The sequence below is a fragment of the Myxine glutinosa genome, chromosome 1 (assembly GCF_964187855.1).
Source record: "Myxine glutinosa chromosome 1, kmMyxGlut1.1, whole genome shotgun sequence".
NCBI lineage: Eukaryota > Metazoa > Chordata > Myxini > Myxiniformes > Myxinidae > Myxine > Myxine glutinosa.
The window spans coordinates 45,655,645-45,677,799 of record NC_136261.1 but is presented as its reverse complement, the minus strand read 5'-3'; the positions used below and the strand labels follow the sequence as shown (position 1 = coordinate 45,677,799).

At 50.5% G+C, this 22,155-nt stretch overlaps 2 protein-coding genes across 4 annotated transcripts in view; one reads left to right on the top strand and one right to left on the bottom strand.

The window, feature by feature from the left end:
- The window catches only part of LOC137423441 (uncharacterized), a 419,740-nt gene that overhangs the window by 187,463 nt on the left and 210,122 nt on the right, over positions 1–22,155 (top strand). The gene's annotated exons all lie outside the window — the stretch shown is intronic.
- The window catches only part of LOC137423418 (uncharacterized), a 65,733-nt gene that overhangs the window by 21,907 nt on the left and 21,671 nt on the right, over positions 1–22,155 (bottom strand). The gene's annotated exons all lie outside the window — the stretch shown is intronic.

The following is a 22,155-nucleotide window of genomic DNA, read 5'->3' as shown; positions in this document are numbered from 1 at the left end:
ACTCTGTCTGATATTTTATTTCCTCGGCGTTGCATCGCTCGGCGCTGCCATCTTTTTCAGAATCCCACTGTTACTCCGCCTTCAAAGCGCATGGGAAATTTGATTGGTTGAGACAGTGTGTGAAATTTTGCCCAAGTACAGCTGAACAGGAGGTTTTTGGAAATGCAAACTTTGCGATTTGTGTTCCACAGTGTTTAAATACATGATTCAATCGAAATAAATAAACATTTTAAAGGTTGTAGAAAAAACAGAAAATAAACCATTGAATCTGAAGTTTACAGCTGCTGATGCATTTTCTCTTCGTTCATTATTTCCTCTTGTCCCACTTGGGACACTGACATAGCGCATAAAATCGTTTCCATTGAATTTGGTTCCAAGCGAGCTCTTTCGCTCTGCTCCATGATGGTTTCCTATCATCAAAGGCTTCTTTGAAGGTACTCTTCAACCTTTTTTGGCCTTCCTCTCTTTATCTTCCTACCAGGTGGAATACATTAAATGGTGAATCTTTCAGGTCGCTTCTGGGATAGTCGTAGGGCATGATCTGCCAAACTCAGACATCTCTCTGTCACGATAACACTCAGGCGCCATAGTCCACTCTGTGCCAACATATCCTCACTGGGAATGTGGTCTCTCCAGGTGATGGATCTCGAGCTGGTGGAGACATAAGCTGATGAAGGATGTCCAGCATATGAGCTTCTTTGTCGCCACTGAAAACATTTTTCAATTTTCTCTTGAACTTTTTTCAATTCTTTCTTGAAGTGAGGTTGTAGTTCACTTGTCCCATTGCTTTACTCATTCTAATCCTCTAATTTATGTGCCTTCCTAACTCCGAGGATGTTCCCACGGAAAACTGAGCAATGGTATTGGCATGTAATCCTGTGGAGATCGAAGCTTGTGGAGCGCTCGCCAAGTGGATTAAAGGGGAACCCAAACCCTCAGACCACCTCGACTCTAATCTATCCCTTGATACCCTACAAAATAGATATGATGTGTCTTTTTTCAAACTTGCAATTTATAAAGTTGGTAATTTTGCAATTAAAAGTCGAAATCTTCTCCACAAATAGCCGAGACCTCACACCATGAAGTCGACTGATACTTCCATATTGTTTACGAGTTGCATCGCGGTACGATTCAACTCAAATGTACGACTCATTTGCCGGGTCGATGCCTTGGTGGTTGTAGTAATATAAACCAAGACAGTTTCATGCTACAGCAATGGCTGAAAGATCTGAGGGTTTCCAGAAATTGGACGAGGTTTGTCGGAATCCCCAAGTGTCGATCGGGCCTACAAAATGTTCGCGTTTGTGCTCGGAACATTTTACAGAGCACCGTTACGAAACAACAGAGATAGTCAGGTCTTTTCGTTATCTGCCACAATTGAGAGAGGTTGACACCCTCATGATTAAGCGGAAGAAACAGCCGTCACTCAAAACTGTAAGACCATCCAGCACCACTTCCCCCTCCAAAATCCATCATTAACCATCACCCTAGCGAACAATGCCCATGACCACCCCACACCTGCGCCACTCCACCATCCTCCACAATCCCCTTTTAACCATCACCCCCACAATATCCACCACCATCCCATCCCCACCCCTGTGCAATCCCCATCAACCGTCACCCTACATAACAATACCCACAAACACTGTAACATACTGCTTTGTTAACCAAAGGCCATGTGGCATGCTCTTGCTAGATCTCTGTCAATCGTGTTCGAGCTGGACGGAATACAAACAGGGGGTTTTTTGTTGTTTTTTTTGTATCCAGAATCGAGACTCGTGTAAGAGCTAACACATTGAACATGAAAATATGCACAGACACATAAAACATGCAATGAAGGGGGAGGGCTGGGGGAGGAGGGAGGGGTACACGGTATAATGCAAATGAACACTTCTAGGAATTTCAGGAAAGAAGATGGGGATTTAAAGAGGCGGATTTGGGGTGAATTAATGGGGGTAGAAAAGATCAAGGTTTTGGATGTGGGAAGACAAGATATGGTGGTGAACAGCTGTTTTAAAGACCTGGAGGGATGAGTGGGTTTGAAGAGAGTGAGGGAGTTTGTTCCAGAGGCAGGAGAAAAGAGGAATGAAAGAGTGAAGGTGAGCAGAGAGTCTTGATTTTGGCAGTTTCACCAGAAGAGGTTTGCTGGCAGATCTTGTGCGACCTGAAGGAATATTTGGGGGGCAAAGCACAGACAGAACTGGGGGAGCAAGGCCGGAGAGGAGTCGGTAGAAGACAGAAAGACCACCATCCTGCCTGCAGTGAGAGAGAGAAAGGCCCTCAGAATCAGCTTCATCGTGGGGGATTCCAATGATTCTGAATTCTTTGGTTTCAACAGCATGAAGCCGAGCTAGGTGTGAGGCAGGAGCACCGGCCAGAGGGGGGAACAGTATTCCATTGAGCTGCAGATGAAAGCTTTGTATGTGGTGAGGAGCTCAGAAGTGCCAAGGAAGGACTTCAAACGACGGAGGATGCCCAGTCGGTGACTGGCTTTGGAGGCCAGCTTGGAAATGTGGTTTTCCCAGGAAAGATCGTGGCAGATAGTGAGACCCAAAAGCTTGAGTGACAGAACTTCTTGGAGAGGAATGTTCAGAAAGTAGATGGGAGGGTTTTCCAGACGGTCTTTCCGGAGAGACAAAGTGAGAGTGTGAGATTTGTCAGGATTGAAAGAGATGATCCACTTGTTTGACCAGTTTGTGATATTGTCCAGGTCTGCAGAGAGGGAAGAGGCTGCTGCCTGCCAAACATGACGGAATACAAAGGAATACTCTATGTGCTGAAGGAATACAAAAATACAAACATGTGCTGTGTCGTGCCTGCGCCATGTTTCTTCTGGAGTAAAAGAACTGATTTATCAATTAATACAAAATCCCTGATAAACAGGCAATTGAACAGAAAAACAAAACCTACCAATCAATCTCTTTTTTGTGTGTGTGCAAGATCGAGGCTCGTGTAAGAGCTAACATTAATGTTGGGCTTCTGGAAAAGCGCTATACAAAATAAATGAATTATTATTATTATTATTAAAAGACAAAATAAAGGGAGTGGGAGACAAGATGGGGAGAGAGGGGGAAGCACACAAGTACAGCATTTGAGAGCAGGGACATCGGGACAGGCGTTTTCATCTTTACTACGAACATAACATCGCCATCTTCACTAACACCATATCCGTCTGAATTGCTCGCACAAGGCTCGAAACGATAAGGCTCCATAATTCCCCTGAAAGTGTTTCCATCACTAATTTTGTCTCCAACAGTTTCTACACAATCCCACTCATCAGTTTCGACATACTGAGAACATTTAGAGTTGCTAATGATGGTGGAATCAATATCGGAATCCAAGCTTGATATGCACTGTTCTCTATGTAAAACTGACGTTTGGATCAAGGTGAGTTCGTGTGACGTCATGGGTAAAATGAAGACTGGTGTTGTCTTAACGGTTAAGGTGGCTTGTTTCAGTCTTGAGTTCAAGCCCCAGTTGTGCCATTGAATGAACACCAGGTGGGTTGATTCACCCTGTCATCCTTCCAATGTTGGCAAAATGAGCAGCAGCTAGCTGGTAAGGGGGAATTGCATTAGCGGCACAGCAGTACCTCTGGAAAATGATGCACCAAGCAGCCACGGGCTGCATACGCATAGATAAATAAAAAAATTGGCAAAATCGATAATCGACACACTAGGGCTTTTGGCAACACACAAATTGGCAAAAAAAAAAAAAAAAAGCCTTCATATTAGATTAATAATTTTCAATGTTTTCAGAAAACCATTTTGCGTTTGGGTGTCTAACTGTCTAATTGACTTTAAGCACTCAATCACATACTCCAATGAAACAGTTGAAGGATACATTGTTTACTTTATCACCTTAACATTGTCTTGAATGTCAATTTGTAATTTTATTTTCAAAAACGATGTGATAAAAAAACGTCAAGTCAAGTAAAACGCTTGCCACTTCAAACCTCTGGCTGTAAAATTTTACCTCAAGCACCAGAGGTAGATGGAGGTTATGTTTTCACACCTGTCTGTCTGTGTTTGTGGACAGGATATCTCAAAAAGTTGTGGATGGATTGAGAACAAAAATTGGTGGAAAGGTTGGGTGTGTGAGAAGGATAGAATAATTAGATGTTGGTGAAGATCCGGATCCAGATTCGGATACAATAATTTTTAAAGTGATTCTTCACCATTGAGAGATACGGCAAAAAAACGATATACAGGAGCATGATCTAAATATCTATAAAGCTCAGTTGACCTTTTGCTCCACGAAATAACAGCGAAACGGAGTTGAGTAAAAGGGTGAAAATTCAACAGATGCTGTGATAAATAACTACTTCTGTCGGTTTGAATGTTTGAAAGAGAATATACGTCTGGATGAATTTTTGTATTAAATTTAAATCCCGATATATATATATATATATATATATATATATATATTTATATATATATATATATATATATATATATATATATATATATATATATATATATACATATATATATATATACATATATATATATATATATATATATATATATATATATATATATATATACATATATATATATATATATATATATATATATATATATATATATATTGTTGCGGATATGCGATTTGCATCCATCCATATCCGCTTGTAAATATTCCCCTATTTCCTCAATACTTCCCAACTCTCCCCAATCCCCCATTCCCTAGTCCCATTTTCTGTAAACAACACTCTGTAGACCCGACCTCCCCCTATTTCCCCCATTAAATGTCGCATCCAGGTCCACCGCATCTCAGGTAGACAACGATAGGACATCTTGCTAGTTATTCTTAGTCTATGTCAGTTAAGGTTTCGTTTCCATTAATTCTGACCCTTCGTTGCACCAGAATGTGATTGTATGGCACCGTTAGGAAGTTTAGGACCTCCCAATACCTCCCCGCAGCTCTTCCTCACAGTTCTCTTCAACAACAACAACAACAACAACGAGCGCAGGGAGTGCGCGTCCTCACTCCGGCTTGGTAGGAGTGGTGGGAGGACACCAGGCCTTCCCAACGAGCCGCCATCGGACATGTGCTCGACGGGGTTACCAAACAGGGGCTCCCTGTCGGCTCCTCGTCAAGGGCGGAGCCCGGTAACCCCCGCACCCAATGGAAGCGGCGGACCGGCCCCAGTTGGGGCGGAACCAACCAGCCGAGGGCGTGTCACTCCCCGCTGAGCATGCGCAGTGAGAGAGAGGTGACGTCAGAGATGCGCGTCGAGCTTGGAGCAAGCAAGACCACCTCCGAGCGCTGTGAGACCTCCCTGCATCTTGAACCGTGCTTTATCCTGTCCCCGAGCCAAGGTGCACCTTGTGCCAGCGACCTACCTGTCCATTCCTGCCATCAATCCCCGTGTGAGTCTACCTTGTCCGTTTGTCCGTGGTCTGTCTGGGAATAGATAAGACTGTATTTAAGTGCCCATCTCTTCTGTGTCTTTACCTCACTCTGCCTTGTAATCTACCCCCTTTTCTCCACCACTGTAATTATACCCTCCTCCGGAGGTTTTGAGAACTGTACCCCCCTTGCGTCGTTTCATCTTTCCCAGTCGTCGTGTCCTTTCTATCATTGATTTAGCATAGCGCGATTGGCCAACGTCTGGGTGAATCGGGTGAGTCGGGAAGAAACGGGGAACAACTGTTCGGCCGCGGTTACCTCCGCTCGGTAAATAACATCCAATCCGCGGACCATAACAACTGGTGTCAGGGAGTGAGATACGAGGCCCGAACCAAATTTTTAAAACAGCTAGACAAAATTTGGTCGAAATTACAAAGTACCGAAATTGCTTTTGTTTTACAAAAACCCGAATTTTGAAAGTCGCGCTATGGGAGATCAAGACGGCTGGGTTCCGGTAGAGGAGAGTGAGGCAGGGTCGATCCAGGGCCAAATTGAGGGACATGAGGAGAGCGAAGCAGTGAGGGCGGCAGGTTCGCAAAATGGCGGCGCTAGGCATGGGGAAGAGGAGCGCGAACAACAGGTCGGCGCCGCGCAGGGGATTGCCGTAGCTGTACCCGTGCCGCCGATGGACATGCAAGTCCTCATGGCGCAAATAGGGGCCCTGTTGGCCCAGAATAGCGAGAAATTGAGGGAGGACATGGGGTCCAATAGCGAGAAATTGAGGGAGGACATGGGGGCCCAGATCGGAGGGTTAGGGAGTAGAATAGAGGGATTAGGAAACAAATTTGAGGGACTAGACAACAAATTTGAGGGATTAGACAATAGATTAGGGGAAATACAGGAGGGGTTAACGGGGGTAGAAAACAGAATGGCCGCTCAAGAGAATCAAATGGATGGGATGAAAAAGGGGTTAGAGGGGTTAGAAAACAGTATGGAAGGCAAATTGAGGGACATGAGGGACCAAGCGGAAAGGGAAGTTAAACAAATGGGGCAGCAGATAGAGGGGGTCAGAATGGGGGTAGAAACTAAATTGGATGCTCACAGGGAGGAAATGGAGCAGATGAGGGTGGCATCTGGGCAGGAGATGCAAGTGATGGGAGGGGAGATCAGAAGAGGTGTGAGTGAGGAGGTCGGAGGAGTGCGCGAGGAGGTGAGGCACTGTGAGGAGCGCATGGAGAAGGAGGTGAGAAAAGGGACTGTAAAATTGCAAGGTGGTATAGAGGAGTTGACGCTGGGAGTAGAACAGCTGACAGTGGGACAAAAGGAGTTGGGGGACCAGGTAAAGAAGAACACAGCGGTAATAGAGGGTTTAAAATCGACACAGAAGGAGATGAAAAAGGACGTAGGGGTAATTAAAAAAGAGTGTCAGACGGTACATGAGGACCTGACGAGGAAAATGAACAAGGTGGTAGAGGTGATGGAGGTTAATGAGCGGGAGGTGCGGGAGCACATAGAAAAAAATAAGGTGGAGTTAGAGGAAGAACTTAAGGGGGCGCACGAGGAGATGAAGGAGGTGAAGCAGAAATTAGAAGAAGTGGAAGAAGGGGTGAGCGAAATTAAGAAGTGACGGAGAGAGGATAAGAAAGAGATAAAAGAGGAAGTAAAAGAATTGGTCCAAAGTCTGTGTTCGGATCGTGATGATGTGCTCATTAACCGGATGAGGGATTCGCAAGTGATGGAGGAGAAGCAAAGAGAAAGAGGACCCGGTGTAAGTGGTGACCAATATGGTCGTGCGTATGATGCGCCAGGTGGTTTAATAAACTTGGGGGTCGAGATGGACCCGGATGTTCGTGAGAGGCCAAGAGTGAGGTGTATGGCTGGTCCGGAGTGTATGGAACGAGGGTGCGAGCGAGAGGGTCCGGTGATAGGAGAGGTGCGAGGTGTGAGTGAGCAAGGTTGTGGTGGTATGGAATGGGTAGCGGGTTGCGGAAGCGTGACCCATGCATCGACACCAACAGGGGTAGTTTTTAGAGGGACAGGGGAGGCACGGGAGCCCCCCTGGGGGTAATGTACTGTGGGAGCCCGGCCGGTTCGGCCCCGCGCTGACCCCGCAAGGGGCGACGCACGGGGTCCGGCAGGCGGGCAACGACTCGCATACGAGGTGGTCCCACAAGGTCCCACTCGCGCCGTATGACGGCAAGAGTGATCTACGAGCGTACCTGGCGCAGTTTGACTGTGTGTGTAAGGGCAACGGGTGGGGTGAGGACGAAGGTGGAGTACACCTGGTGGCCGCGTTGCGCGGCGCCGCGGCGGAGGTGCTGACGGCATAACCACCAGGTGCTCTCACCCTGCCAGCCCTCCGCGACGCCCTAATTAATCGATTCGGCATTGAACAGCAGAGCGAGCTTGTTAAAGCTCAGCTCGCGCTGCGAAAACGCAAGCCCCAGGAAGCCATCGGGGAACTTGCCCACGACATTCGCCGCGCAGTGGGGATCGCACATGCTAACATGGCAGCGGATTCCCGGGAAAGCCTGGCGCTGGACCATTTTATCCAGGCCCTCCCGGATATTGAGCTCTGGCAACAGCTCGCCATGTGGTGCCCGCAGACTCTGAGCCAGGTGGCTGACGCTGCAGCCCGTTGGGAAGCAGCGAGGCCCCTGGCCCGGGGGAGCGAGCGTCACGCAGTGGCGGTCCGCCAGGTGGGACCCCCGATGGAGGGAGGACCCCTTAGGGGTCCGCCCCCGACGTGAGTCCTGACCTGGCGGGCATGGTCCGGAGGCTGGTGGACCAGCGCCTGGCGGGACCTGGACCATGGCAGGTGGCCCCGGAGGTGGCCCGCGGTGGACCACGAGCGGGTAATCCAATTCGGACCTTCAGGGGGGGAAATTTGGAATTCCGGAGACAAGCACCTTATCAGGTGAGGTGCTATACTTGCAACCGTCTGGGTCACTTGGCGCGGCACTGTCGAGCCACGTGCCGGGATGATCCCCGGCGGTTGAGGTCCTTAACTCCGCCCAGGGGGGAGCGGGTTAGCCGACCCCAGACACCCCCCCCCCCCCCCCCCCGCCAGCCCCCAGGAAACTAGAAGGTTAGTAGGAGACTTAGGAGTAGGAGTAGATTAGTAGGAGTAGGTTAGTAGGAGTAGGTTAGTAGGAGAAGATTTAAGTAGGAGACTTGGTACCTGTAGTGGGGACGTAGTAGCTTAGTGTTTGATAATGACGTGGGAGCGCTGAGTGTAAGGGAAGACGGAGGAGCGCGAGTTTTAGAAGGGAGTAGACAGAGCAGATGATGCAGTGTGAATGGAAGTGCTGGTGAGCAGCTTCAAATGAGGCATTGGTGAGGCAATGCTCCGAGGTGTGTGTGAGTGTACAAGTGATGAATGAGAGAGCATTGCGGATGAGTGTCATGGTGAGTAGTGAGTGTTGTGGATCAGCGCGAATGCGCTTGGGGGAGAGAAGGGTGCAGGCGGCACCAAGTATGAGAGCACAGGTGTGCAAGTACAGGTGTGTGGAATATATGGAGCAGAGAATGAGTGGTGTGGAGAGAGTTGGAGTAAGTGGTACGGAGAGGTGTGCGTGGTGCGAAGGTGTGGATGGGGGAAGAGTGGACCCTTTTCACGAGTACCCGGGGAGGGTAGTTTAAAGAATAGTTAGAAGGTATAGGTAAATTGTGGTTGGATATTGGCATTTGTGGTGCGGTTGCAGAATGGTATTGTGGATGGGTGCATTGGTGTGGTGAAATTGGCTGGTCGTGTGGCCTGTTAGTATGAGTGTGAATGGTTGGGCACTCCGCCACTGTTAGATGCCGGCCAGGTGAGGCCGCAGGTGGGCTCTGGGAGCCGTTAGTGTCAGTGGGTGCCTGAGGATCCCGGGTGTGGATCGGGCAGCCCGTGCCAGAGAGGGCACCGAGGGGGTGAGAGTGCGAGAGGGCCTTCCCCAGTTAGTTAGGTTAGGGTGAGGAGCAGGTGAGCTCGGTAGGCAACAACAGTGGTGGAGGTGTGCAGGTGGGTGGACCAGCTGGGAGCGTCACACGACCCAGCCACCGAAATTGTGCGGGAGCACCGAGTGTTGAATCGGGGAGTGAGACCCAAATTGATGGTGTGCACCACAGATGGTCAATGGGATTTTGGTTCTTCGAACCACATAGAGTAATGAGGGCCAATGGTTTGGCAGGAGAAAGACCCCGGGTAATGTAACGTTGTTAAAGTCATTTAGGAAATAGTTAGGATTGATGAACCTGTCGCACCATACGCAGCCACTTACCTGAGGTGATGATGATGACTCCACACCTGTGTTTTCTTTGTTTTGTGTTGCAGGAAGTGAGAATTGCTGTTTGGATTTGTGAGACGCATCACGACGTGGATGAGACATTGGGGTGATTCCATCTCTCCCTCCTTAGGAGGGACTGATGATGAATTGGTGATGGCAAATTGTGATGTTGAGTTGGAGATGGCAAATTTTGATGAGAGTTGGAAATGGCAAATTTGATTGGTTAGGGGGGAGAGAAGACGAATTTGGTTTATGGGAGGAACGGGGAAGACAGTAGGGACGTTTGTTGATGTGTAAAGTAGATGTTTATGGGTAGTGCTGTGTTTTGTGGATACAGTAAGGGGTAAGGGAGGGGCAATGTAGGTTACCTGGTGGGGGGGGGGGGTACGGTAGGAACGTACCTGTCTCACCTGGTTCCCATGTGCCCCCAGTGTGCATTACCTTATATTGCATGCACTTTTGCGCCCTTACCACCTTACTCACCTGTCTTCTTTTGTCTCCCACCTCCGAGGATCTGGCTTTGGGGCAGAGAGAGAGGAGAGAGAGGTGCTGGCTCCGCAGTTGTGGGGCTGTACTTCCGCTGCTTGCTGCCTGGATCGATACACCATATGGACCGCAATTTTTGTGGCCGCCCACAATGGACCGCAGTTCTTTTGCGGTCAAGCACCACCCATTGATGGACCTCTGGGTCAACGTGGCACCTATGCCATACAGGTGAACCACTTTTAGTTGGCCCCCCTGACGGCCACAATTAAGAAATGGACGTGGTTGGCGCCTTTCCTTATTTCTAAAGAAGCCAGAAGGCCAAGTGCACTCCATGAAGGCAAGACCAGCGGCAGAACATCGGCCGGCTGCGACACCACCGGTGACCATGGACACTTGATTGTGCATTTTTTTATTGAACACTTTATTGGTGCACCGGATGGTGCTGACTGTGCATAATGGGGTGGTGCTTTTGGTGCTTGGAAGGGGTGCTCTGCACATTATTAAAGGCCATAGGGCCACAGGGCACTCGTGGGTTGGTGTATCGATGCTGGCATGCGTGCTCTCCCTATGCATAACATCTGCATGTGTTCCTCAAAGAACAGGTCCTGGATCGTAGTGTAAATATCAGTGTAGTCTTGTATAAATGATGCTCCCTACCGGCTGTATGTTTAGTTTGAGGATGCTTTCCGCGATTCGGTTATCCTGTGGGTGTGTTTCTGTTAGGAGAAGGGTGCAATGTCGCAGGGGGACATATTTACTCATTTGTGAACATCTGTAAAACTGTCGCACTCAGGGTTGAGTTAATAGTAGAGGGAACTAAATCTGAGTGCCACACTAAAGTAGGTAAAAATTTATCGGGTCGGGACGCCCTGAGGTCGAGAAGGGTGCCGTGTTGCGGATATGGGATTTGCATCCATCCATATCCGCTTGTAAATATTTCCTCAATACTTCCCAACTCTCCCAAATCCCCCATTCCCTAGTCCCATTTTCTGTAAACAACACTCTGTAGACCCGACCTCCCCCTATTTCCCCCATTAAATGTCGCATCCAGGTCCACCGCATCTCAGGTAGACAACGATAGGACATCTTGCTAGTTATTCTTAGTCTATGTCAGTTAAGGTTTCGTTTCCATTAATTCTGACCCTTCGTTGCACCAGAATGTGATTGTATGGCACCGTTAGGAAGTTTAGGACCTCCCAATACCTCCCCGCAGCTCTTCCTCACAGTTCTCTTCAACAACAACAACAACAACAACAACGAGCGCAGGGAGTGCGCGTCCTCACTCCGGCTTGGTAGGAGTGGTGGGAGGACACCAGGCCTTCCCAACGAGCCGCCATCGGACATGTGCTCGACGGGGTTACCAAACAGGGGCTCCCTGTCGGCTCCTCGTCAAGGGCGGAGCCCGGTAACCCCCGCACCCAATGGAAGCGGCGGACCGGCCCCAGTTGGGGCGGAACCAACCAGCCGAGGGTGTGTCACTCCCCGCTGAGCATGCGCAGTGAGAGAGAGGTGACGTCAGAGATGCGCGCCGAGCTTGGAGCAAGCAAGACCACTTCTGAGCGCTGTGAGACCTCCCTGCATCTTGAACCGTGCTTTATCCTGTCCCCGAGCCAAGGTGCACCTTGTGCCAGCGACCTACCTGTCCATTCCGGCCATCAATCCCCGTGTGAGTCTACCTTGTCCGTTTGTCCGTGGTCTGTCAGGGTATAGATAAGACTGTATTTAAGTGCCCATCTCTTCTGTGTCTTTACCTCACTCTGCCTTGTAATCTACCCCCTTTTCTCCACCACTGTAATTATACCCTCCTCCGGAGGTCTTGAGAACTGTACCCCCCTTGCGTCGTTTCATCTTTCCCAGTCGTCGTGTCCTTTCTATCATTGATTTGGCATAGCGCGATTTTGCCAACGTCTGGGTGAATCGGGTTAGTCGGGAAGAAACGGGGAACAACTGTTCGGCCGCGGTTACCTCCGCTCGGTAAATAACATCCAATCCGCGGACCGTAACAATATATTATATATATATATATATATATACATATATATATATCTATATATATATATATATATATATATATATATATATATATATATATATATATATACATACATATATATATATATATATATATATATATATATATATAAATATATATATGTATGTATACATATATATATATATATATATATATATATATATATATATATATATATATATATATATATATATATATATATATATATATATATAGATATGTATGTATGTATATATATATATATATATATATATATATATATATATATATATACATATACATATATATGTGGCGGACACATTGTCAATGGGCAATAATTCCGCGCACCAGTGGGTGGGCGAGTGTCCGGGCGTGGAAGCGCGGCTCGGGCCACGCCCGGAGCGAAGGCATCACGAGCCGCAAGGTGGAACTGAGGACATGCCCCACCTTTCGGCCGACCGGCCACGCCCGGGGGCAAGGCGTGGCCTCGGGACATATATGCGGGCTCGATAGTCGAGCCCGCCCAGTGCTTACGTGTGAGCTGTTAATAAAGCGTTTCAGTTTGTACAACGCGTTGTGGCCTACCTTCTTGGCAAACGAATCGTGTGTGCACAGCACCACACTGGTGACCCCGACCGGTTCAGCCATAGCTGACCCCTGAACGCGCCATGGCTACCAACGCTGTCGCCGTCAAACTCCCGGAGTTCTGGGAAGCGCAAGCCGACGTTTGGTTTGTGCAGGCCGAAGCTCAATTCCAGCTCCGGGGCATCACGGTGGACGAGACCATGTACTACCACGTGGTCGCCGCCCTCGGGCGCGGCACTGCCGCAGGCGTCGTGTCCATCCTTCGGCGCCCGCCGGGCGACCACAAGTACGCGGCGCTCAAACGTCTCCTCCTCGCCACGTTCGGGCTCACGGAGGTCAAACGCGCCGACCGCCTCCTGGACCTTTCCGCCCTCGGCGACACACGACCGTCCGTTCGGATGGATTTTATGCTGTCCCTTCTTGGAGACCAGCGTCCGGATTTCCTGTTCCGAGCGCTTTTCCTCTGCCAGCTACCTGTGCAAGTGCGGCTCGCACTGGCCGGTTCGCAATTAACGGAACCCCGCGCCCTGGCCGGAGAGGCCGACAAATTTTTCGCGGCCTGCGACACGTGGTCGGTGTACAGTGCTGCCGTAGTGGATCCTGGTGCGGAGGCTACAGTGCCCCCTGCTTTCCTCGTGGCCGCTGCTACGCCCTGCCCACTACCGCCGCCGCCACCACCACCGCCGCCGGCACGGCCGTCGCGGCCGCCACCACCGCAAACCTGGTGCTACTATCATGCCAGGTTCGGCCGCAAGGCTAGAACGTGCCACACGCTGTGTTCTTTTGACGGGTCGGGAAACGACCGGGTCGGCGCTCACTTGTGGCCATGAGCGTCGGCCATTCCGGCAGCCTCCTGTTCATCACAGACACATCGTCTGGTCGTAGTTTTCTGTGCGACACGGGAGCGCAGGTAAGCGTCCTCCCTGCCTCCGCGTCCGACAAGCAAGCCGCGGGCCGGGGCCCCACCTTGCTTGCCGCCAACGGAACACCCATCCGCACATTCGGGAAGCGTTGCTTCTCACTGCGGTTCGGAGGGCAGCGCTTCCAATGGTCTTTCGTCACCGCCAGCGTGCCAATGGCCTTGCTCGGTGCGGACTTCCTTTATGCGCATGGGCTGTTGGTGGACGTTAAGCGTCGACGTCTCGTCCAGGCCGAAGCCTTCAGCTCGCTCGCTTGTTCGCTGAGCGGCTCATTGAGCAGCTTGCTGAGCGGCTCACCGAGCGGCTTGCCAAGCGGCTTGCTGAATGGTTCCGTCCCGGCGAGGTTAGTCTGTACGCTTCCGGCAGCGGACGAGTTTACCCGCCTCCTCGCCAGTTTCCCGGCACTCACGCGGCCCACCTTTTCAGCGGTGGCCGTCAAACACAGGGTGGAGCACTATATCCCCACCGTCGGACCACCAGTCTACGCCCGGGCGCGCCGCCTTGACCCCACGAAGCTCGCCGTGGCGAAAGCGGCGTTCGCCACACTGGAGCGGCTGGGCATCGTACGGCGCTTCAACAGCGCATGGGCCTCTCCTCTGCACATTGTGCCCAAGCCCGGCGGTGGATGGCGGCCGTGCGGTGACTACCACCGGCTCAACGACGCCACCACCCCGACCGCTACCCGGTCCCGCATATTCAGGACTTTTCCACCCGGTTGGCAAACACGACCGTTTTCTCCAAGGTGGACCTCATCCGGGGCTACCACCAGGTCCCCGTACAACTGGACGACATACCAAAGACGGCCGTCATCACCCCTTTCGGCCTCTTTGAGTTCCTGCGGATGCCTTTTGGGTTGGAAAATGCGGCCCAAGCGTTCCAGCGGCTCAGCGACAGCGTCTTGCGCGACTTACCTTTCATCTACATCTACCTGGACGACATCCTAGTCGCGAGTGCATCCCGGGAGGAGCACCTGCTCCACCTCCGCATGCTCTTCGAACGCATGGGCCAGCATGGCCTGATAATCAACCCCACGAAGTGCCGTTTTGGCATCACCGCCATCGACTACTTGGGGCACCGCATCACCAGGCACGGGGCCATCCCTTTACCGGCCAAGGTGGAGGCGGTCCGGAGTTTCCCGCGCCCCCGCACGATCAAGGGGCTCCAGGAATTCCTGGGCATGGTGAATTTTTATCACCGCTGCGTGCCCCGCGTCGCCCAGCTCCTGCGCCCCCTGCACGAGGCCCTCCGGGGGAAGCCGGGCAAAGGTGACATCGCCTGGACGGAGCCGATGGCCGCAGCGTTTGCGGGCACAAAGCTGGCCTTGGCCAACGCCACCATGCTGGCGCACCTGGCGCCCGATGCACCAATCGCCCTCACCACCGACGCGTCGGACTACGCGGTGGGCGCGGTGCACGAGCAGTGGGTGAGTGGTGCTTTGCAGCCGCTGGCGTTTTTTAGCCGGCAGCTTCGCCCGCACGAACGCCGCTACAGCACCTTCGACCACGAGCTGCTCGGGCTCCACTTGGCGGTCCGACACTTCCGCCATCTGCTCGAGGGCCACCCATTCACGGCTTTCGTCGATCACAAGCCCCTTGTTTTCGCGATGGCCAAGGTCGCCGAGCCATGGTCATCCCGGCAGCAACGTCACCTCTCTGCCGTGTCCGAGTACACGACGGACATCCGTCACGTCGCGGGTAAGGACAACCCAGTGGCGGATTGCCTTTCCCGGTTCGTCACACACGCGGTCCACCTCGGGATTGACTATGCCCGGATGGCGGAGGACCAGACCGCCGACCCCGACGTCCAGGCCTCCGAGTCACCGAGGTGCCGTTCGACGTCGCGGGCACTGCCCTCTTGTGCGATGTCTCCCTCGGCCGGCCTCGCCCCATCGTGCCCGCGGGTTGGCAGCGCCCGGTTTTTTGACACCATCCACGGCCTGTCCCACCCAGGCACGAAGGCCTCCCAGAAGCTCGTCGCGGTGAAGTTCGTCTGGCATGGCCTCAGGAAGAACGTCCGTGACTGGGCCAGGACGTGCCTCGCGTGCCAGCGCGCAAAGGTCCACCGCCACACCCAGGCCCCGTTGGCCCCGTTTACGGTGCCCGAGCATCGGTTCGACCACGTCCACGTTGACTTGGTGGGACCTCTGCCCCCCTCGCGGGGTTTCACCCACCTCCTCACCATGGTGGACCGCACCACCCGGTGGCCGGAGGCCGTGCCATTGGCGGCGACGGCTGCGGCTGACATCGCGCAAGCCTTCATCGCCACGTGGGTTGCCTGGTTCGGTGCCCCCTCGGACATCTTGTCCGACCGCGGCCCCCAGTTCACCTCGGAGCTCTGGGGAGCGGTGGCACAAGGGCTCGGCGTCAAGCTGCACCGCACCACGGCCTACCACCCCCAGGCCAACGGCCTGTGCGAGCGCTTTCATTGCTCAATGAAGGCCGTGCTCCGGGCCAGCCTCCACGACGGCAGCTGGGCCGATAGGCTCCCCTGGGTCCTGCTGGGCCTCAGGACGGCGCCCAAGGACGACCTGCACGCGTCCTCGGCGGAGCTGGTCTTCGGACAACCGCTGCGGGTACCAGGCGAATTTATCCCCGACTCCACGGCTCCTTGGTCCACGGCACAACAGCGCTCCGCCCTGCAGGAGACCGCCAAGAGGTTCGCCCCGGTGCCGACGGCACACCACGGTTGCCCGTCCTCCCACGTCGCCACGGAGCTTCGCACGGCGGAGTATGTTTTTGTCCGGCACGACGCCCTCCGTGCACCACTGCGGCCCCCGTACGACGGGCCCTTCCACGTGCTGGAGACCGGGGACAAACATTTCACCGTGGACGTCGGCGGTACTCCGGATCGTATCTCCGTGGACCGCCTCAAGCCGGCCCACCTCAATCTGGACCACCTCCCGCAAGCAGCTCTGCCTCCACGTCGATGCCGCCCTCTGGCGGTCAGACCCCCGGCACCCCCAGCCCCACCGTCCCGCTACCCCCCAGCCCTGCACGCATCGCCAGAGGGCGTTTCGGCCGGGTCATTCAGTTTCCCCGCAAGCTCACCCTTCAGGTGCGTGGGAATTCTGGGGGGGCGCGTGTGGCGGACACATTGTCAATGGGCAATAATTCCACGCACCAGTGGGTGGCGCGAGCGTCCGGGCGTGGAAGCGCGGCTCGGGCCACGCCTGGAGCGAAGGCGTCACGAGGCGCAAGGTGGAACTGAGGACATGCCCCGCCTTTCGGCCGACCGGCCACGCCCGGGGGCAAGGCGTGGCCTCGGGACATATATGCGGGCTCGATAGTCGAGCCCGCCCAGTGCTTACGTGCGAGCTGTTAATAAAGCGTTTCAGTTTGTACAACGCGTTGTGGCCTATCTTCTTGGCAAACGAATTGTGTGTGCACAGCACCACATATATACAGTATAAAGGCGAGTTGTCTGTGTGTCTGCGTTTTATTCAGAGATGGCTGAACGGATCTTCATCAAACTTTCAGAGCTTCATCAGTGAGTGCCTGGAAGTGTTCTCGGCAAACAAACAAACAAAAAAATTGAAGAAAAAAAAGTTAGTTTTTTTGGAGTTAAAAAAATTAATAAATAAAAATCGCTCGATCGTGCCAAAGCCTTTTTAAATGAATGACAGTTATATACAAGTACACATTCGCATAAATAAATACAAAACAATTACAAGACACTTGAATACACATAAATCAAACAATTCCGGAAGTGGGTTCGAATGGGCATCCTCCGTCGTGCAAAGTCCCTCCTTGGCACACCTGAGCTCCTCACCACATACAAGGCTTTCATCCGCAGCTCAATGGAATACTGTTTCCTCCTCTGGGCCGGTGCTCCTGCCTTACACCTAGCTCGGCTTCACGCTGTTGAAACGAAAGCTTTCAGAATCATTGGAATCTCATGCAATGAAGCTAACTCCGAGGGCCTTTCACTTACTCACCGCAGGCAGGTTGGTGGTCTTCCTGTCTTCTACCGACTCCTCTCCGGCCTTGCTCCTCCAACTCTCTCTGTGCTCTGTCCCCCAAATATTCCTACAGGTCGCACTAGATCTGCCAGCAACCCTCTTATGGTTAAGCTGCCAAAATCTAGACTCTATGCTCACCTTCACTCTTTCATTCCCCTTTTCTCCCGCCTCTGGAACAAACTCCCCCACTCCCTTCAATCCCACTCCTCCCTCCAAGTCTTTAAAACAGCTGTTCACCACCATCTCTTATCTTCCCCCATCCAAAACCTTGATCTTTTCTACCCCCACTAATTCACCCCAGATACACTTTTTGGAAATTCCAACTTCTTTCCTGGAAGTCCTTGCAGTGTCCATATGTTTTTTACCTCTCCCACCTCCCCCCAAGTCCTCTCCCTCCCACAGTTCTCTCGATGTCCCTGCTCTCAAATGTTGTGTTTGTGTCCTTCCCCCTCTCTCCCCATCTTGTCTACCGCTCCCCTTATTATCTTGCCAAAACGAAGTTTTTGCAAGATGTATTAGTCAGCTTGTATGTTTGTTTTTTTGTTTGTTTTTTTTTTTGTTTTTTTGTTTGTGGTTAATCATTTTTTTTCCACGTTTAGATCACTCTGTAGACCACAGTTATTATTGGAAACTCCTGTAACTTCGCATATCAGAGTCCTATAGAGATACCCTTCAGCACACAAAATTTTGAAGGTCAAGGTCAAAGGTCAAGGTCACTTTGTGGTCAATCATGGAGGTCGACGAAATCCTTATTTTTTGAGTAACTTTGATCGGATCGTCTCCAAACTTGGTGGGTATCTAGTATATGGTCCCGCGCTCAGCTGATTAGTTTTTGGTGGCGATCGGCCTTGACCTTCCAAGGTCAAAGGTCAAGGTCACTTTGCGGTCAATCATGGAGGTCAACGAAACCCTTATTTTTTGAGTAACTTTGATCGGATTGTCTCCAAACTTGGTGGGTATCTAGTATATGGTCCGGCGCTCAGCTGATTCGTTTTTGGTGGCGATCGGCCTTGACCTTCATTTTGTTTTTTTGTTTGTGGTTAATCATTTTTTTTTCACGTTTAGATCACTCTGTAGACCACAGTTATTATTGGAAACTCCTGTAACTTCGCATATCAGAGTCCTATAGAGATACCCTTCAGCACACAAAATTTTGAAGGTCAAGGTCAAAGGTCAAGGTCACTTTGCGGTCAATCATGGAGGTCAACGAAACCCTTATTTTTTGAGTAACTTTGATCGGATCGTCTCCAAACTTGGTGAGTATCTAGTATATGGTCCGGCGCTCAGCTGATTAGTTTTTGGTGGCGATCGGCCTTGACCTTCATGGTTAGCGCTGGAGGTCGAAAATTATTGACCCCAAGGTCAAATTTTGAAATCGTAGGTACCATATCGAGTAATACCTCATATGAATGCCCTTGATGAGTGCTTCCCAGATCTGTAAACAGTTTGACGCTATGACGTCATTTGATGACGTCATGACGAAAAAACGGAATTTTCATGAAAAAATTATTTCCTCAGTTCTCATCAAAATCTTTCAATATTTCATGTGCGTTGGTCATGAAGACATACTATTCACCATACGAAATTATTAAGGTCAAGGTCAAATGGCAAGATACGGTTCACCCTGTGGGTGACATATGTTCATTTTGTGTTTTACATGTCGGTTTGACTTTTTGTGTGATTAATGTTAGCTCGTTCACGCGCCTCGATCTTGTATACAAAAAAAAAAAAGTGTACGTATTTGGTAGTATGGCTTCCTCTTCTTCCTGATCGGCATCACACTTAACTCAGAAACGTGAGCCACATTCACTCAGAAACGTGAGCCACATTCACTCAGAAATGTGAGCCACATTCACTCAGAAACGTGAGCCACTCCCCTTCCTCTCCTGCCTTCCCACTCCCCTCCCTTTCCCCCCCCCCCCCTCTCCCCACTCTTCCCACCTCTCCTCCCCTTCCCCCCTCCCCTCCCCTTTAAGATATAAATTCTCTGTAAAAGAGCTTCCACTTCTAACTGCTCCACTTCCCCCTCCCCTCACACTCCCCCTCTCCCTCTCCCTCTTCCCCTCGCCCTCGCCCTCCCCCTTTAAGATATAAATTCTCCGTAAAAGAGCTGCCACTTCTGACTGCTCCTTCTGACTGCTCCACTGTGGGATGGAAGAGACACGAAGCGGTTAACTTCACGAACACAAGGGTTTATTCCGAAACCCAACCAAGAACACAACAATAAAAATGTAACAATTATGATTTATAAGAAAATAAGGCACAGAATGAAAACAACGAAAATAAAGCTGAGGTAAAATGCTGCAGTGAGGTACCTTCATACAAACACAAACACAAGCACAGGGTAAGGTAAGAAAATAAAAGTCCCTCTCCCGCACTTAGCTGGCCCAAAATGGATAATTTGGATGGTCAGCAGTTGACGAAGCCCGGAGCCACCCATGCAGGAAGCTCAGCAAAATTGTCGATGACGTCGAACGCCGAAAGCGTTTGCTATCGAGGCTGGTGGCAAGCACGTACACGGCCCTCTTTCCTTTCTCCTCCGTTTCGGGAAGGACGGTGCAGCCTCCAGCCTCCTGAGGAGCCAGCAGTCAAAGCTACCTCACGATCGCCACACAAAACGCTCTCCTCCAATGACACAAAAAATAGCGGAGCTTCATGCTCGCGCTTTCCCTCCAGACGAACCAATCGCGAAGCTTCTTCTTCAAGTTCACCTGGCGCTCTCTCTCGCTCCAGAAGAACCAATTGTGCCATGCCTCTCCTGGGCGGGTCTTTGCCGTATGTGTCCATGGAGCATGAGTACTAGCCGACTGCTGTTTTAAATGTTAGGGATGGCCACAGAGGGTATCACAAACAGGAGAATTTATCCTTAAAACCTACTACTAATTACCACAGTATCATCCCTCATATGATAACATTTAAACACAACTTTAAGCTACATTTTCCCTACTTAGTACATTAAAATGCTCCTACACATCACATGGTCCATGCTATTTCCTATTCAACCCTACCTTTCCTATGGTATTCTTTTACTTACCTCCATAAATGTAACGGTATTTTAAAATTATTACTCCTCCAGGTCTTTAAAACAGCTGTTCACCACCATCTCTTATCTTCCCCATCCATATCTTCCCCCAATGTACTAAAAATTAAAAATTACTTACCCCAAAACGTTATTCTAGGTTATTATATTTCCTTTTAGAGACACACATGTAGTGGGTGGGGGTAATATGGACCCCGGGGGAATATGGACCCCACTGAATTTCCCATGATGCACTGCATCAAGCCTCGTCTCCATATCATGGGATAAACAAGTATGGCCGACCAGCAAGTGACCAACTGCAGTTGATTCAAACTCTTTAATGACGGTAAGTGCAAACTTCCAAAAGTTTTCATCTCAAATTTTACAATTCATAAGCATGCAGTACTGTGTATGTACATGTAGTCACTAGCTTGTTTGATGAGTGGTGTCCCTGGCTGAGTACACGTGAGACCTGTCTGCAGCACCACTGTGTGTAGAAAACTCCATCCCAGCCCATATGTACTGGGCATGCTGACATGATCGAGAGGCATGGTGTGGGGAATATGGACCCTTTGGTAGTGTGTAATATGGACCCATGTCCATATTCCCCACGGTCGATGTCCATATACCCCACACAGGAAGCTAATAGAATAAGTCCACAAAACAGCATGTTCACTGTCAAAATTTGAATCAAATAAATTTTTCTGCACCGAAATATGTGACTAAGCAAAACTAGGCATGGTCCAAGTAGCCGTCAAGTATCGGCTGTTTGTTAACAGCCGATAACATGTACACTTGATTCTGTTTAAAAATCCGACAGTGACTATGCACTGTCGGACATTTACGCGCCCCGAAAAAGTGTTATCAACACATCCTCTCCTTCTAAAAGACGTTTGATCGTGGAACATCAAGAACAAGAGAGAAGGGCATTGAAGAAAGGGCCAACACGCGAGAAGCAGAATCTTATATCCCCAACTAATTTGAAAGCGAAAAAAGGCAACAGACCACGAACAAAGCGCGGTCCTCCAGTTCGAAAGCAGGTTACCAAGTCTGCTAAGCAACACAGAAAAGGTCCTGAAAACTGCATGAGTAATGTCTACTGCATATATTGCAATGAGTTATTTGTTGATCCACCTGAATTTTCTTGGATCCAATGCAGTGAATGCAAGCAATGGGCCCACGAAAACGAAACTGACTATGAGGGTATCGGTGCTTTCGTCTGTGACGAGTGTCGCTAAGGTTGTTGTTCACTGAAAAATCGGAAAGTAACATTTGTCCCAGGGAACATTTGTCGAAAATAAACTAGACTTACCACATTGAGGTAATATGGACCCGAGGTCCATATGACCCCATAGGGGAGTCCACATTCCCCACGTTGTTTGGCATATGGACACTGATGGCATATTTTTATTTGTCCCCTCAATCATATCTTTGATTTTATTCAACCCAAACTGCACGGGGATGTAGTCTGTCTGGTTGTCTAAATAAACCATTATTTGGAAATATTCCTTGTCTATTTGTATAGCCTCTTTCGGGACTTTGGCTTAGGGGGTCCA